Genomic DNA, 5496 nt, shown 5'->3' with positions numbered 1-5496 from the left:
GGTTAAAAAAACTCCAACTGAGACAGTCTTTTAAAATTTCTTTCCCAGTGTTGTCACCATCATCATCACTGATGAAATCATGGGTAGCATGTAGGAAGCCAGATTTATGTGCTATTCTGTGTTGCCCCTGTTGGCTGACTCTACAGCACCTAAATAACAAAGTTGTCTTCGTGTGGAACTGCCAAGTACCTGAACTTTTCTTGTTATTTTCCAGCAAAAATAGCAAGCTTTAAGTAAGACATAAATGTTCAAGGTGGGATTTTCAAAAGCTTTCAGCTTCGGCTTCTAATTTAGGTCCATCATATGCCTAAATGCTGCAGCTTATAGAATCCCTCAGGGCTGTTTAATTGCTCCAGTGGGGTTTATGTGATGAATCCTGGTACATCACAGCAGAAAGAACAGCACAGTGGCTGGATCCTTGGGAACTGTGTGACTGACAGGGAATAGGAGATTGTAGCTTGAGAACAGTTGTACGAAGACGGAAACTCCTCCTGACCCCTTCCCTCCCCCCGCCTTACTCCCCAACACACGCACTTAAAATCCTGGCATTTTTTACTTGACTGTAAATGGTGCAAACTTTCAAAAATAGAAATCCAACTTCCTGGAACTTTGAATTGCTGCTGGGCATGTATGGGTCTGCAGTGAACTCTTTCCCATAGTACTGATATTTAGCAAATAACTGACTTCTAACACTAAACCAGTGATTCTCAACCAGTGTAAAAAGTCACCCTGGTGTGTCATGAGATCCTTTTAAGGATGTAATTTGATATTAGTAGTGTTAAATGTGCAAACAGATACACATGGTTCACAAGATAAACTCAGAGATTTCAAATAGGAATCTGTAGTGTCAAAAACATTCTGACTTATTGTGGTCTTTCTGAGTTCTTTCCAACAGAAGAACTGCTCTGTTATTTCTAGTCAAAACACCAGTGAATGCTCAGAGCTCCCATTTTCTGAGGGGTGCCCTGAGTCTAGCAAGGCTTGCCTTGAGTCCAAGAAGGTTGAGAACCATTGCTCTAAACAGCCTTTTTATGTCTACTAAAGTCCTAATGTTAGGTAGTTATCTAGCAATCCCTCCCTCCTCTCTCCCTCTGTCTCTCTCTGCACCCACCTCTCTCTAGTCTAATGCAATCGATCCATGTAGCTGCATTTATCTCAGCTAATATAATATAGCTAGCCAGCTATCATCTATCATTCATGTATAAAATGACTGCTGTGGATGACACAAATCCCAGTAAAGGGGTTAATAATGGCATGCATAGGGCAGTTCTCTGGAGTTGCTTGGTAACCTGACCCTATTTAAACAAAATATATTTTAAAATAGTCAAAGTGCAACATCTAGGACTAAGGAATGCAGGCTGGACCTGCAGGCCAAGGGGCTGTATTCTGAAAAGCAGTGATTCAAAGGATCTAAGGATCATAATGGAGTGAAGTTATTATGGGCTTCTTATCATTCTCTGACAAAAAGGGGATAATCCTATCCTGGGATGCATAAACAGAGGAATAGTGAGCAGGAATAGGGAGGTAACTTTACCTCCGTCTTCAGCATTGTTGAGATGGATCTGGAATGATGCAACCAGCTGTAGCATACCCATTTAAAAAAAAGATGCTAAAAATTAGGAACCACTTGGAAAAAAAGACCCAAAAGTAATTCAACAGCTAAAGAAAAGCCTTTACGAGAAACCTTAAGAGCACAATCTATTACCAAAAAAAAATAGAAAGGTGACTCAATTATGATGTACAATAATCGATTATTTGCAATGAGAAAATACCAACCTTTTAGCCCAACAGAGAAAGGCACAGCTACAAACCACTGGCTGACAGCTGGAGTCAGAAATTCAAATGAGAAATCAGGGATGTTTTTAACAGTGAGGATGATTAATCATTGGAACAATCCAGCCATGGCAATGGCAGATTTCCCATCTCTTGATGACTTTAAATTCCAGATTAGATGCCTTTCTGGAAGATGTGGTTAAATCAAATACAAGTTAACTTTACTCAAAGACAAATGAGTGGTTTCAGTACAGAAGTGGGTGGATGAAATTCTCTGACCAATGACATGGGCAACTGGTGCCTCCTGAGTCTGGGAGGGTACCTGCAGAAGCCAGTGGCAGCAGCAGAGATGAGGCTGGTGAGCACCCACAGAAGCTGGTGGTGGTGGTGGTGGCAGCAGGAATGGGGCTGGCGAGCACCCACAGAAACCACTGGTGACATTGGCAGCAGATATAGAGCTGGCAGCCACCTGTGCCCTGTCAGGGATGGCACATGCCCCCCTGTACCTCCCTACCAGTTGCCTATGACCTGTGATATATATGTGTAGCCAGTATAGATTATCTGCTCTGTTCTGGGCTATGGGTCTATAAATGCCCTGTCTTTATCTGGTCTAATCTAATCTTTCTCTTTCTACAGTCACCCTTAGTATCTGGTCACTGTGCTATTCTTTTTGCTGTGATGTACCAGAATTTATCACCCTGTGAAACCACAGAAATCCTGCTGGAACAATTACAGATCCATGAAGGATTCGGGTAAGCTGCAGCAGGTAGGCATAGCATGGGATGTTCAGTGTTTCTTATAAGCTGCCTGTAGTGGTCACGTGGACTCCAGCACTAAATGCAGGGTTTCACTGTAGCAACATGGTCTGTGCCAAGGCAGAAGCCTGCCCTCCCCTTGCTTTCAGCCTCCCCTGCTTCCAAGACAAGAATGAGAGAGGTTTCAAAATTAATATATATTTTTTATTGAATAGTTGCTCTAAGTGGCTTGGGCAGCCACCAATAGAATTACTTCTTCTATTTCAGCAGTGGTTCAGTATCAGTTATTAGCTTTGCAAAAGAAGAAAACTAAACCAAACAAAAGAGGGTGCTCTAAAATAAATAGGTTATTTTTTATCTTTAAAATAAACTTTTCAAATAAATACTTTGGTTTTTCTTTTTTCTTGACATGAGTATGAGAATATTGTCAAAAACCAGCAATAAGATTATGAGCATGTATTATAACTTCTATAAAGGAAACTAAAGTAAAGAAGGTTGGGAAGGGAACTTTTTATGTACTGTACAGAATGCCTTTTGTACCAAATAAAGAATTAGATGCTTCAGTTCTTGGTACGTGATTCCCCTTTGAAGTCAAGAAGTATGAGTCTTCTAAGGCGGAGTTTGTGCTAAAGACAGCTGTGGTACAAAGAAGAAACAGCCTTCTGCCCACAGAGCATCTGATATATTTGAAGGAGCCTGAACAAGGGTAGGTACTGGGGAGAAAAGGGTAGTGAAAAATTCCCCTGGGTAGGAGCAGCCATGCAGAAGAACCAAACATGCCACATCTATGAATGATCATGCTCATCACGGACATCAGGGTTACAGTGGCCTTGTTCTCCTCCCCCATATAGGAACTGTACCCCCTTACTATGCAGGTAAGAGAAGCTGTATTCCTTACAGATCCCTGAGTTCTCTGTGCATGGGCCCAGTCCTGCTGCCATCAAAGCTGGCTTGCCTTTTGCAGCTTGCTTTAATGAGAGTGGTGTCTGGCCTTTTTTCTCCAAACCCAGTTACACCGCATGCATAATTGATTTCCTTTGCACAGCATTGATACATTCAGTGGTCCGTACTGTGAATGGTCTGCAAGAGGCTGACTGAAAGATATGTGATTCAACCTAACTCCCTTCATCTGAAATCTTTCCTGATTGCAGCCCATGCCATAAGGAGAAATCTTTGGCCCTGGCCCTTTCCCTTTCCCTCGCCCTACTAGACATACACTAGATTGGACTCTTCTGAAATAGTCTCCAAGGAACGGTAAAAATAATCTATTTCATGTAAGCCCCAAACTGCTGTCTAGGTTTGATCAGTGGCTACCAGTGACAGAAAGCGTCTGCAAATAATCTCTGCTCTAGTGTCTCTTAAGAAGAAGGATCTCTAAGAAATCTGAAATCAAAAAGAATTTGAAGAGGATTGCTTTGCCCACCTGGAATGGATGCTCTGTGCCACATAGGGAAGAAATATTTCAGTTGCATGCGAGTGTCCAACAGAAATGGCACACTGCATGGGCTCTACATGGAGGGGATGACCCTGAACAAGTTTGGTTGGCCATCTGGAATGGATTACTGAATACATCCACTCTCCCTTTTCCCACCTGTGGAGCAATAGAAGTCAGAATTCTTAATACACCCATTCCCTCTTGCAATGCCCTGGCTTTTGTCCAGGCCTAGTAAGATTGTACATGCACCATCTGCAAGACACAGCTAGTGGCATGAGCAGCAAATTTATGTACTGAGGGAGAACATTGTAAATGGGTTGCTTGCTCAGCCTCAGGCCATGCAATTCTTGCAAATTCAAGGAGGGGGGTGGGGAAGGGTCATTTATCCTTGTTTTCTGTTTTTGTTTCTTTTTCCTTTTTTTCTTTATTACACCCAAGCAGTAAAACTGGAGTTGCTCTTGTGAGCTTTTGATTACCTTTTGGGCAAAGGGCCCCCAAATTATTTGGGTCAAAACCACAGATAAGAATATGTCAGATCAAAGAAGTGGCTGGCAGGGATCTAAAACAAATACTAGCAGTGAGCACTTGTAAGATCCCATGAGGTTCTCTGTTAGAAGTCACAATTCTGAAATAAGGACAAGAATCTCTCAATTGGTTAGCATGGCGCAGACCATGAATATAGTCCTATCCCTCTCAACCAGAGGAGTCTAGTAGGACTGTGGAGAGTAGGAGTACTCCATATCCCTCAGCAGTGGCCCACTGAGTTCAAGAGTGCTGCAGATGGCCCCTATGGTGGATAGCACCTCTACAGAGGGATAAGTGCTGTAAGGGGTAGCCTTCTGAGGGGTGTCCGAAACTCAGACAAAGACTAGGAGACATCTAGTGCTTCTCAAAAGCAAAGCAAAAAGCTACTTGATCATCTACCCTTCTTGGGGCTTGCTTCCCAGGCAAGTTCTGCACTCACTGGCCAGGTTCACCTTCCCTCAGGGAGGAAAGAACTCTTGGCCATTTCCCTTCCTGCCTCTTCTTCAAGTCCGGGATCAGGGAGGAAGGGAACCCCTATGCTGATTGTTCCCCTTTCAAGCACCGTAAGAGTTTTGCCACTGTACGCAAGGCTCCACCATAATGGTCCTTCTAAGCTTATCTAAGCATGCTGTAATGCCTTTTATCTCTCTAATTTCAGCTGGAAAACATACTCTTCTTAATGAGACCAAAAGCAGAATACCATATGTGGTGAATATAGCATTCCACAAAAGGGCCTCTTCACAAACAACGCGTGCCTCCTGAGGCTGGGACGGCATGGTGACCATTTGCAGGTGGCAGCGGCAGTGTCTGCAGTGGGGGCATGGCGACAGCAAGCAGAGACAGCCGGCTGGTGGCTGCAGCAGTGTCATCGGTGAGGGACGAGGGGTGGTGAGCAGTGGGTGGTGACCAGGGGCCACCTGAAGGCATCATCCATGCTGGCAGTGGTGGCAAGTGGTGAACAGAGACCACCTGCAACCACTGGCAGCTGCATTGACAGCAAGTGGGGGA

Source organism: Crocodylus porosus, unplaced genomic scaffold (assembly GCF_001723895.1).
Source record: "Crocodylus porosus isolate Cpor-Errol unplaced genomic scaffold, CroPor_comp1, whole genome shotgun sequence".
NCBI classification, from domain to species: Eukaryota; Metazoa; Chordata; order Crocodylia; family Crocodylidae; genus Crocodylus; species Crocodylus porosus.
The sequence above is the reverse complement of the archived record's forward strand: the minus strand, read 5'-3'. Positions refer to the sequence as shown.